Here is a 13,999-nt window from a genome sequence, read left to right as displayed (position 1 = left end):
TCTGAGCATGCTTTCTTTATGGTGTGACAGGGGTAAAGGGAGAAAACAGAAACAAAGAGAGGCTCTTTAAGTCCAGGCTTAAGAATATGCCATGAAAAATGTAGAAAAATCACAAAATATCTTGGCACCAACATTAGTTACCAGAAAGAAAGGATTGTGTGATTTTTAATTTCTTCTGTCTTATTTTTTCTAAAGTTTCAACAACGAAGTGTACTTTTTATAATCAAATCCTAACAAAAACTTATTTTAAATATTTTGCCAAACTTAATTTTCACAGATTTCCTACTTCTTATAGTCCTTCTTATAGTTATTCATATAGAAGGGAAGCCAACTGGAAAAAGAAGACTTAGTATTTTGTGATGTCTATCCATATGTCATGATATGAACAGGCTTTAACAGTATGTGAACTGTGAACTTCCAGATGTTCAAGCTGGATTTAGAAAAGGCAGAGGAACCAGAGATCAAACTGCCAACATCCCCTGGATCATCGAAAAAGCAAAAGAGTTCCAGAAAAACATCTACTTTTGCTTTATTGACTATGCCAAAGCCTTTGACTGTGTGGATCACAACAAACTGTAGGAAATTCTGAAAGAGATGGGAATACCAGACCACCTGACCTGCCTCCTAAGAAATCTGTATGCAGGTCAAGAAGCAACAGTTAGAACTGGACATGGAACAACAGACTGGTTCCAAATTGGGAAAAGAGTACTTCAAGGCTGTATATTGTCACCCTGCTTATTTAACTTATATGCAGAGAACATCATGAGAAACACTGGACTGGATGAAGCACAAGCTGGAATCAAGATTGCCAGGAGAAATATCAATAACTTCAAATATGCAGATAACATCACCCTTATGGCAGAAAGTGAAGAAGAACTAAAGAGTCCTCTTGATGAAAGTGAAAGAGGAGAGTGAAAAAGTTGGCTTAAAACTCAACATTCAAAATACTAAGACCATGGCATCTGGTCCCATCACTTCATGGGAAATAGATGGGGAAACAGCGGAAACAGTGGCTGACTTTATTTTGGGCAGTTCCAAAATCACTGCAGATGGTGACAGCACATGAAATTGAAAGACGCTTGCTCCTTGAAAGAAAAGTTATGACCAACCTAGACAGCATATTAAAAAGCAGAGAAATTATTTGGCCAACAAAGGTCTGTCTAGTCAAAGCTATGGTTTTTCCAGTAGTCATGTATGGGTGTGAGAGTTGGACAGTAAAGAAAGCTGAGCCCCGAAGAATTACTGCTTTTGAACTGTGGTGTTGGAGAAGACTCTTGCAAGTCCCTTAGACTGCAAGGAGATCCACCCAGTCCATCCTAAAGGAAATCAGTCCTGAATATTCATTGGAAGGACTGGTGCTGAAGCTGAAATTCCAATACTTTGGCTACCTGATACAAAGAACTGACTTATTTGGAAAGACCCTGATTCTGGGAAAGATTGAAGGCGGGAGGAGAAGGGAATGACAGAGGATGAGATGGATGGATGGCATCATCGGCTCAAAGGACATGAGTTTGCGTAAGTTCTGGGAGTTGTTAATGGACTGGGAAGCCTGGTGTGCTGCAGTCCATGGAATCAGAAAGAGTCAGACATGACTGAGCAACTGAACTGACTGAACTGATCTATATATCAGTGGATGATGATTACCTAATGTGTTGCGTGGCCTTCCTATTAATATATACTCTACAACTGATCAACTTTAAGTGATATAGAAACTGTGACACTAATATCATCTTTGTTTGTTTACTTTATTTAAGAAAACACACACACAAAGAATTTCAGTTGCTTCACAAAGGTTGCATCTCCTTAAACTTACTTTTATGTGCATGGGCACACCTAGGTGTTTTGCAATGGTCAGAAACTAGATAACACCCTGAGATGCTGTTACTGCTTTTCAAAGGATGTATGATCCTTCATCTCAAAACATTCCTCTTAATGGCACATAAAAGCAATGCTTTATGGTCCATTCCTGTTTTTCACGTTGTTTTCTTGGGTAAGTGGGTATTTTTTTTTTCCCCTTGTCCTATTGACTAGTATAAGAAACCTTTTTTCCCTCTATTTTGGGTACAATGATTAGATTGAATGGTTGATGTTTCTAGTGAATCATTCCACCAATTAGGCCAAAATATTAAAAGACAAGTAACTTGAGAAGGAAACTCACATTTCTATAGCACTTTGCAGCAGATGTATCCTATTTACTGCTTTATTTTACTGCTTAATGACTGGATCTGAAGTAATTGCACCTTTGACAGATATTTATTTGTAAAATGTGATTCATTCAGTCAGACACTTTAAGAGTGATTTTCATGCCAAGTGTTAAAATTCTGTAGTCTTGAGTAGCTCTTTCAAAAGATGCAAACATGCATGTAAATTACATGCATCAAGCACATCTACTTTCAGCTCTTTTTTATTATAGAAATATTTCAGTTGACAAAGAGTGCTAGTGAATAGACGGCAGGGACTTCTGGACTTTAATCAACCGCAATCACTGGCAGGTTCAGAATTAATTTCCTAACCATGAATCACCTGCAGACAATGAATCACATTCTAGAGAATTTTGCCAAGCAAAACAAGCCATCATGCCCTGCACAACTTTTTGAGGACTGGGCCATGGAAACTCATTTGACTAGCATAGTTAAAATAGTGAAAAGAAAAGAATACTAGAGAATAGTAGAACAGGCTATCAGTGTCTGGTGACTTTTAGCTTCGCAAAGACAAGGGAATCAAGAATTCAGCATGCAAACACGCTTTCTGAAATGGTCTATTCATTCTGTTCCTGAAATTTTAGCTAATGAGAATCAAGGTAAAGGAGGCTTTATTAATATTTTCTGACTGTGAAAGGTTCTCCACATTACAGCACAGATATAAGAACATTTCCACCCATTTAAAAAATATTTATTTATTTATTTATTGGCTGTGTTAGCTCTTCATCGCAGCACATGGACTTTGAAGCCCCACAGCATGTGGGAATCTTAGTTTCCCAGCCAGGGATCAAACTTGCGTCTCCTGAATTGGAAGGTAAATTCATAACCACTGGACCACCAGGGAAGTCCCTCACTCATTCTTTAACCAAAGTATTAGAAAGTTCTTTGGTTTCTGATTCAGACACTCTCTCTCTATGGTAAGAGAGGAATGAAGAAATGGCATCATCAACTCAGTAGATATGAGTTTGAGCAAACTCTGGGAGATAGTAAAAGACAGGGAAGCTTGGCTTGCTGCAGTCCATGAGGTTGCAGTCGGACACACTAAGGGACTAAACAACAACAAACAAATATCCAGATAACATAGATGAAGAAACACTTTTGAAAGAAATAGCCAAGTCATTTATGTACTTAAGTTATTGGTATGATTACCTCAGTTTTCCATGTTCTCTTTCAAGTGTGCGAATGAAACCCATGATCTTTGTTTCTAGACATCATAAAAGAGCTGAGATAAATTTCAGCTGCAAGACATGCAACCAACTATTTAGCACTGTAAACAATACCATCACAATAAAAACTGATCATTGAAATATTTGAATTGTCAAATTTGGATAAAGTTTACTTCAAACTCTATCAAGCAGTAAACAATACACAATAGTAAAAAATGAAAGACTGGCTGACTCAGGATATCTGACATTACAGCTCCAAATTATGCATGCGATTACAAAGGAAATTTTTAAAAAAGTAGAAAATTATCTAGAAAGAATAGTGAATGATAAGAATTTGTGAGCACATTCTTTGACAAATACCAGAAGCTCAAACAAAGGCTAGACAATATACATTTTCAGAAACTGGCTTGAATTTTTTTTGATTGATTGATCATTACTGTCAAATAAACTTACCATTATAGATTCATCCAATTATGGCATGCAAAAAAAAAAAATAGAAGGAAGATTCAAGTCATATGGCACAGAATGAAATAATTTTCCAGACAAGCAATCAATATTTCATTTTAGACCATGAAAACAAGTAAATCAGGCTATAAAGTACCCATTGTCAGCCACTTTAGCTAGGTGAATGGAACACATTAAACATTATTATTACTGAGTGACGCTAGCTGGAGTTTTTGTCTTTGACTTGTATACCATCCTCTGTCCTTCACAGTGTGTTGTCTTCAGATCTAATCATTCCCCTTCACTTACTGATTACCTTGGCACCTGGGTTTACAATTCTCCTCCCTTTCACAGGCTCTGTTATCATTCTGAGTGCCTGGAAAGACATGTATTCAACTCAAATAAACCCTTAGCTATCAGGATGTTGACCTCATTTCTAGTGACTTACTTTCCTACACAGTGGCCCTCAGGCATCCATCACCAAGTTGTAAACTTGGGACCTTAATCTTTACCTGAAACTTGTCTAGCTCTTAAATTGCAAATTCAAACTCTACAGGGATTTGAGCCAAAAACTTATTTGCTGCTTAATTATCTCCAGTACTTCCATCTTTCATCTCAATTTTATGTCACTTAACAAATAGTATTGAGACCTCTTGATACCTTATGTTATTCTAGACACTGGATGTCCTAGAGTGAACCAGGAAGTCAGAGATACCTACTGTCATGGACCTCCTTTCAAAACCATTGACTTTGCTTTAGTTTCTCGATCAACTCTACCGCAACTTCCTTCTCTACACAGCTTATGTCTCATGGTCCATCATTTCATCATCATTTCCACTTTGTTCATTATTTTTCCATCCTCTACTGGCAGAAGTCCAAGCCTAGAGAACTCCAGCCACCTCCTTTCTCATCATATTTATCTCAGTGGGCTGAATATCATTTGGAGGAAATAATGTAACTGTGCAGACTAATACCACAATAAATGTATAGTCTCCACAATAGCAACAGGGCCCTCACCCCTCCTGAGAAATCCTTTCTTCTGTGTTTTCTTAACTGGATTTCTAGATCCCCAGGTACTTTTTTCAAATAAACAACAAGCTGAATAATGCTACGATCCAGGGCAAACAGTTCTAAGTGAACTGACAAATCAATTCTATCATTCATGTTGTGATAATAGATGATGGTGATTATTATCAGAGTAGAACGTCTGGAAGCATCCTTCTTTAACTAATTAGGCTCAGAGACTGAGGCAAATAGGAAAGGTTCTGGGCCTTGCTTGGGCTGGAGCAACTGATTTTCTTTGCCTTGATGTTAAGTATTTTGTTGGGTCTCACCATAACTTTCAGCTTATGTTCAGCAAAAATAAAGTAGGAAGTTTCCACATTATGCATATAGGAAGAACAAGTATATGCAACCTCCCTAGGCTATCTGACCAGGTAATATAGTACAAGGGTAGCTCAAATTTTAGTTATTTGGCATCTTTGCGCACCTTGGTTTTCCATAAAACATACACAGTAGAACCCTATTAAGGGTTATTATAAGGACTGAATAAGAAAACATATATAAAGTGTTTGAAACATGACCTGGCCCCTCATGAGTACTCAGAAAATATTAACTATTAGTTGCTGATCCTATTTCCATCCATAATTCTGGTTTCATCTCTCTTCTTTCTGGTACACCAAGTTTCTTTAAAATGCAGTCTGTGTAAACTCCATTTTCTTACCTCTCTGGGTCTCTTCACACCACCACTCTTCCACACCTGTTCTTATGGAGCCACCAATGGCTTCCTTGACACTTAATTCCCTATCCTTTTTCCCCTGATTCTCATTTTGTTGATCTATTAGCATCATTTGGCACTAGTGACCATTCTCTTCTTGAAACAATCTTCCCCAAACTTATATGAAGAAACACATCCCTTGATTTCCTCCTGTGTTTCAGATTACAACTTCTCATCTCCTTTTTCAAAATTCTTGTTTGCCTACTTTTTCAAGGTTGTCATTCGGTACTGTTACTGCTCAGTTGCTCATTCGTGTCCGACTCTTTGTGGCTCCATGTACTGCAGCACACCAGGCTTCCCTGCCATTCACTAAGTCCCGGAGTTCGCTCAAATTCATATCCACTGAGTCAGTGATGCTATCTAACCATTTCATTCTCTGCCACCCCCTTTTGCTTTTGCTTTCAATCCTTCCAGCATCAGGGTCTTCTCCAATGAGTTGGCTCTTCACATCAGGTGGCCAAAATACTGGAGCTTCAGCTTCAGCATCAATCCTTCCAATGAATATTCAGGGTTGATTTAAGGTCCAATCATTTTGTTCTTATTCCATGTAATTTTCCCCAGTATATCTAATATACTCTAGGTATATCTAATATGTCATCTCTATTCTTTAGGGTGGAGACTAAGGTCCTATGAAAAGAAGAGTGACCTAAAGAATGAGGTTTATGTCTTTCTAAGAGCCGAAGTGCACCTCGTCCAAGATGGAAGCAGCCTTGCTCCATGCTGTTGGTCAGCAACTCAGCTTGCTGTTCTGCACCCCTGAATCATCTGCATGTCACTGTCTGCTGTTTGAAGCTGGTTTTCTGTTAAGGTCAGGGGCTTGAGGGAGGCGGAAAGAGATGAAGTTCAGGGGTAGGGACTACCCTTTAAACCAACAACATGGAGGTTACACATATCACATCTACTTATATTGCACTGGTGAGTTGTTGTCGAATAACCACTTGAGTCCACAGTGAGAGCTGGGAAACATGGACTTTGGTTGGGTGCATCCTCATAGAGAAGGGGAAGGTGGACTTTAGTGAACACCCAGCAGTCTCTGCCACACCATGGAAAAGCCAGTAGCTAAAAAGTCTCTATCTTCAGCCCCAATCCCTTTCCTTAGCTCCTGACTCAAACATCTGCTTACTGGATAGTTCCACTTTGATCTCCCACTGACAAATTCAGTGTGTCCCAAATAAAATCTATATAATATTATAATCTTTTATAATATTCCATGATCCCCCATACTTCATTTTACCAAAAAATGACTCTTCTTCCTTTGTTTCCTATCACAGCAGTAGAAATACCACACAATTTCCCCAAACAGTTTCATATAATTCTCCACTCTTTGCCTCCATCCTGCTTGAACTCCTTTCTATAGCAAATCTATTACAATGGCCTATTGATGGCCTATTCTAAACATCTCTTAAATCCTCAGGTCACTGTCAATTTATGACTTTGATTAAGTCTTCTCTCTCTACTTTAGCCCACTTAAATTTGCAAATATTCTTCATTTCCTTCATCTATTTGATTCCTCAGTGTGGACAGCAAGAATTTGGAAAAAGAAGGACATTAAATTCTAGCTCTACTTGGCATAGTGATTAACAAAATTTGGAGATTGAGGGATTTATGTAAAAATTAATGAATCTTCTCACTCCTGAACTGAGACACAGTGAGCTGCACTAATTGATCATGTGGGTAGCAAAGGATTCCTGTATCCTTTACATTAATATGCAAGTGCTCTTTCTAAACTGCAAATCAGAGACATTATGGGGAGGGAGGTGGGTGGGGGGTTCATGTTTGGGAACGCATGTACACCCGTGGTTGATTCATGTCAATGTATGGCAAAACCAATACAGTATTGTAAATTAAAATAAAGGAAAAAAAATTATTACAAAAAAAAAAAGGGGGAAAAAAAACCCTGCAAATCTAATCTTACCATATATGCAACTTTTTAATGCTTCCATTCACTTTTGAAGCCCAAATTCTTAATATGGCTTAGAGGTCTTACATTTTCTAATTTCTACCTATTCTTGCCCCTTCTCATCCTGAACTCTTAACCCCAGACATAGGTAATTGCTTCCTCACATGCACCATCTCTCCCTTGTCTTGAAGCCTTTGCATATGACATTCCATTTGACTGGAACTCACTTCCCTAAACTTGATCCTTTTGCCTATCTAACTCCTCCTCATCCCTGAGACAGCAACTGAGTTCTCATGCCTTCCAGGAAGTCAAGGGACTCTCTATTGCAGGTGGGATTAGGTACCTTTTGGTATTTGCCCCTGGTGCCTGTCCTCTATAGCACTTAGAAACCTTTGTTATAATTGCGTTTGATTGATTACCTATCTCCCCAATAAAATGTAAACTATGTGATAACAAAAGTTATTCTGCGCATTGTTGTATCTGCAGATTAGAGTTTAGAATGTAATAAATGCTCAATAAGTATTTATTAAATATTCACTTAATATTTGGATCTATGAATAGTTTGGAATGAGAATAAAAGTACCACAAAAATTATTAGTGGAAAGTAAAAGTTCTTGACACAACTACACTTAGAATGAACAGATTAATCTTATCTCCTGAAACACATTTTTATTTAGAAAAATAATCTAGTAGTAGCATGTTGAGAGTAGAATGAAGGATGTCAGGACAGATACAGAAATGTGAAGGTGTGCCTGACTTTGGTCTCCTTCCCTTGTCTGACTTCCTGTATAGTCCTGTATAGAGCTCAGAGCTCTAGCCTTAGCCCCTCAATCCAGTTCTTTGAGGCTTTCTAGATGCGAGGTGTGAGGAGGATGTAAGCACAGAGACATGAACCCATTATCTGGTCTAGCTGTTTATTCTTTTTAAAAAATTGTGTATTTATTTAATTTTTGACTGTGCTGGGTTTTAATTAAATGCTGCATGGACTTTCTCTAGTTGCGGCGAGAGGGGGCTACTCTCTAGTTGTGGTGTGTGAGCTTCTCATTTTGGTGGCTTCTCTTGTTACCGATCATGGACTCTAGGATACTTGTTCCGGTGGTTGAGGCTTATAGTCTCTAGAGTTCGGGCTCGTGTAGTTGTGACTCACAGACTTAGTTGCTCTGTGGCACATAGACTTTTCCAAGACCAGGGATCAAACCCACGTCCCATGCATTGACAGGCAATTACTTAACCACTGGACCACTAAGGAAGTCTAGACTCTCTTCAGGGCACTTGTCTTAGGAAACAAGATTACCATGGTGACAATCAGTTGTAAAGTGTGTCACTAGTGATTACTAATATTAAAATACCAATGCTTACAAGTTGTCTTCTTTTTAAATTGAAGCAGATTCACTGTCATCTCTATTATAACGTCATTCTTACCACTTTCTTTCCATTTTTCATTCTGATATTTTCAGGAGTGGGAAAGAAATGGCACTGACTATGTAGAACTTACCGTGACAGTTGGATAAGTATGTGGTGCATCACTTATTTGTCTGGCTTTAAAAACTGAAGTGTGGCTCTCTCTTTCACAGAAATTTATGCAGAGTTTATACTGAGTATACAGAATCATCAGGTATGAGTCAAACGGTAGCAAGCTAAATTAAATACTGCCACACTAGGAGTGGGCGGAAGGAAAATTCTGCAGGTTAAGGAAAGGCAGGGTGTTGTTGCTAAAAGAGGAGGATGGAGCTGTCTTCTGAAAGCCTGTGGGTTTGAAGGATCTGCATTTAACTCCTGCAGCTAGGGAGAAGTAGCAATTTCGCCGGTGGGTTTAAACAGATATAAGTTCCAGGTGAAAGTAAACTGTTGGTCGTTCAGTTGTCTCCGACTCTCTGTGACTCTATAGCCCACCAGGCTCCTCTCTCCACAAAATTCTCCAGGCAAGAATACTGGAGTGGGTACCCATTTCCTTCTCTAGGGGATCTTCCCGATCCAGGGATCGAACCTAGGTCCCCTGCATTGCAGGAGGATTCTTTACTGTCAAAGCCACCAGAATCTGAACCAGTAAGCATCTGTTACTTACTTACAAGAAGTGCAGATGCTGTCATCTTGGAGCTAACAAGGTGCAGTTATGAATTTTTTGCAAGGACATTTAGGTTCCTGACTGCCCATAGACTAGAAAGATACTAATCTTTTAAAATTTTATTTCTAAAACTGATCACATTGTTCTATTTCAAATATAACATCTAGCCCTACATTTACCTGGTGCTATCTTGCAGCATCCTGCTATTAATTTCAGACTTCCAGACTTAAATTAACTTAGTGGACAATCTATGTCCAAATTGCCAATTGGAATTTGCATGGAATAAGACACCAAGCTCCAAAAAGTGACTCTCTCAAGGGCCCTTGGTAACACAGCATATGCATATCCAAGAGAAAGAGAAAAGCAACAGCCATCTTCTGAGCTACTTTTGTCAACAACTGCATAGAAAATCCACATTTTACCTTGACTGTCCTACTGCCGGATCCTACTAAGCATCCCCGTGGTTTTGCACTTGGAGATATTGGAGCAAGATCAGAGAAAGCTGGATATGGTCTAGAATGAAGAGTCCATGAAATGATGACTACTCTGGAGATATGATGAAGAAAATCCTAGATAGTTTTATAAATTTCACATGAACACTCTCAAGTCCTACAAATCCTAACACAGACAGGCATTCTTTCTTAACTGCATTATTCTTCTCTTTGGTTCATTTGCTGTGCTCACTGTTTTTGCTGCACTTGTGCATTTGTTTTGTTCATTGGAAAAGTCAATACTTTAAAAAAGTGATATTTTTTAAAACCTGAAGAAAAAGTCTCAGAGGACATTGTGTAACGTCTGAAAGAGCCAAGATTCTCATTCTTTCTGAAAATTTAAACATTCTCAGACTTGCCCCTGAGGAAGAATCTATAGTTCGTGCAGATATCAATCAGCTGTCTTTCATCTTCCACCACCTCTTGCTCAAATTATGAGTGAAACTATAGCATTGTAGAGCTGGCTGCTCCCCAGTGAATCTGAAGCTGTCCTAAAGATCATTTTCTACCACCCTGAAGGTTTAACTACAACTACACTTAATTGGCACTGGTGGGCAATTCATCAGGGGCGTTGCAGTGTGACTATTCAGGAAATGTCTGCCTGCCCAAGTGCTGGCAAGCCTATTCCTCTCAAATCTCTCAAGATCACTTGTCCAAATGTTTAGCACTGCAGTGTTGATGATATGCCCAGTTCAATCAATCAATCAACAAATATTTATGTGAAATGCCTGTTCTATCACTACCGCTTATTTGAAACTCCCCCTCTGTTGCCAACATGCTCATGTAAATCGTGGTCAGGGGCAAAGGTCAGGGTGATCCTTATCTGACCTCACTAGATGTATGCTGCAGTTTCTAGCACTTCCCAAATGGAAAAAGAAAAAAAATCAATTAATCCACCAAAAAAAGTCATTGAGTATCTACTATGTGACTACATTTTTAATAGATTTTTATTTATTCTTGCCTAATGAAACTCTCAGACCAGGGTCATTCACTCCTCTCCTTCCTTCCCTTTTTTCCAAAAACAGCTTATTAGCTCCTAAAGTTTGTATAGAATTGTGTAGTTAACAAAGTATTTTGATTCTTAACCCTACCAGAAATACTGAGAGGAGACTGTTTTTTCCCTCTTTTGCAGCAGAATAACCAGGAAATTTGGATTTGTCTAAAGTCACAGCCAGTAGAGAGCAGGGTAAACACTCATGTCCTCTAACTTCAGAGTGAATTTCCACAGAATCCTATCGCTCCCCACTCCCTGTAAAGAACTGGAAATAGTGTGAGTTTGGGAACAGGACTGGTAATCAGAAGAATAAAATAGTTTTTAAACTTGGAGATTCAATATCAGAGTCAACCCAATGATTTTGCCTCACTTGAAAACAGAACTTGAGAGCTTGATGCATTTCAGAATCCCTTCCTGATTTCCAACTAGAGATGATCTGAATCTTTGGACTCTTCCATAGTTGCCTGACCTCAAAAAAATCCAATTGCATGACACTGTCCTAAGACAATTAATGCTAGATTTCTCAGCACCACAATTCTGGATGGCTGCTCTTCTAGCTGTGTCTAAATGCAGCATTCACGTCCTCTCCCCTGGACCTCTCACTCTACAATTCACTTGAGTCAGGCTGTTGGCCTGGCCCGGTCCTTCCATTCAAAGTCTGATAAGATCATGATGGACCTCCATGTCACTCCAGTCAAACACATTTTTCTCTCTCTTTAAGAGGCAGAAAAATGGCAGTGGTGAACAAAACATAGAGAGAACTCGACAGTCAGACTGCCTTGTTTTGAACCCTAACACCTTTATTTACCCGTTGTGTCATCTCAGGCAAGTTACTTAACCTTAACCTCTCCATGGTTCACTTTCTTCACTCCCAAAATGAGGATGATGATAGTATCTGTATCATAGCACAGGTAGGAGGATTCAAGGAATTAATATATGCAAAGCCTTGAGAAATGTCTGGTTCCAAATAGGGAAAAGGAGTACGTCAAGGCTGTATATTGTAACCCTGCTTGTTTAACTTATATGCAGAGTACAACATAAGAAACGCTAGGCTGGAAGAAGCACAAGCTGGAATCAAGATTGCCAGGAGAAATATCAATAACCTCAGATATGCAGATGACACCACCCTTACGGCAGAAAGTGAAGAGGAACCAAAAAGCCTCTTGATGAAAGTGAAAGAGGAGAGTGAAAAAGTTGGCTTAAAGCTCAACATTCAGAAAACTAAGATCCTGGCATCTGGTCCCATCACTTCATGGCACATAGATGGGGAAACAGTGGAAACAGTGGCAGACTTTATTTTTGGGGGGCTCCAAAATCACTGCAGATGGTGACTGCAGCCATGAAATTAAAAGACACTTACTTACTCCTTGGAAGGAAGGTTATGACCTACCTAGATAGCATATTCAAAAGCAGAGACATTACTTTGCCAACAAAGATCCGTCTAGTCAAGGCTATGGTTTATCCAGTGGTCATGTATGGATATGAGAGTTGGACTGTGAAGAAAGCTGAGCGCCGAAGAATTGATGCTTTTGAACTGTGGTGTTGGAAAAGACTCTTGAGAGTCCCTTGGACTGCAAGGAGATCCAACCAGTCCATCCTAAAGGAGACCAGTCCTGAATGTTCATTTGAAGGACTGATGCTGAAGCTGAAACTCCAATACTTTGGCCACCTCATGCGAAGAGTTGACTCACTGGAAAAGACCCTGATGCTAGGAGGGATTGGGGGCAGGAGGAGAAGGGGATGACAAAGGATGAGATGGCTGGATGGCATCATCGACTCAATGCACATGAGTTTGGGTGAACTCCGGGAGATGGTGATGGACAAGGAGGCCTGGCGTGCTGCGATTCATGGGATCGCAGCAGTCGGACACAACTGAGCAACTGAACTGAACTGATTGTACCCCCAGAACTGCATAGAAATGATGCTCCAATATAGATCTTATAGAGTAACTTAACCCTGGACAATCTGAGCTCAATTCTGACTCTACAGTTAAATGCCTGGAACACATTGACTTCATTTTATGGAAGAATTAGCTCCATGAATGGGGGGGGGAAAAAACCCACCCATATATACGCTAATTAAAGGACTTCCTTGTAGCTCGGACAGCAAAGAATCGGCCTGTCATCGAGGAGACCCAGGTTCTATCCTTGGGTAGGGAAGGTCCTCTGGAGAAGGGAATGGCAATCCACTTCAATATTCTTGCTTGAAGAATCCCATGGACCTAGGAGCCTGGCAGGTTATAGTCCATGCAGTTGCAAAGAATTGGACATGACTGAGCACCTAACATTTTCACTTCACACTTTGAATAGATGTGTTCACAGGAACTGAAGTCAAATGAACAAGAAGTTTGTTACACAACATTATAGTTTGCATGACTGACACTCAGGCTTGGGAGGATAAAGCATTTCAATCTATGCTGACGTCTAAGACTGCTGAGATTTCAGTTCCTAGGTCCCATCCACTCATGGGCAGTATAACATGACCCAAATGTACCAGAATGATTTTATTTCTAAGTTTTATCTTGTTTGTGCTATAATGCATAGGCAGTTTTTGAATTGGTTTTCCCTAAAAAGAAACTGTTTTATATTATGATGAGTGATCTTAGACCCTACTGATATTCCCCAAATCCCAATAAGGGAACAGCATTATTTTACCATCAGAATGGCCAAAACTATTTCAAACTCCAGCCTTTTGATGACTTCATAGATGCATAACAACGTGGCTAGTTTTGCTAAAACCACCGGAAGAAACAGCCTTTTTCCTATTCAACCCCACTGCTGTAAGTACCTCATAATTGGGAATGCATGTAAGAATTAAAGATTTTAAAATTTAAAAATAAAAAACTAAAAAAATAAATTGTTAGCCTTGATGTTCAAATGTTAGAGACACTGAATTTACTACACAAACTAAATGTGTTGACTCTGGTTGAATAAAGTTTTCCTGTTAATATTATAAGATTTG

The sequence above is a fragment of the Ovis aries genome, chromosome 1 (genome assembly GCF_016772045.2).
Source record: "Ovis aries strain OAR_USU_Benz2616 breed Rambouillet chromosome 1, ARS-UI_Ramb_v3.0, whole genome shotgun sequence".
NCBI classification, from domain to species: Eukaryota; Metazoa; Chordata; class Mammalia; order Artiodactyla; family Bovidae; genus Ovis; species Ovis aries.
Note: the sequence above shows the minus strand (reverse complement) of the source record.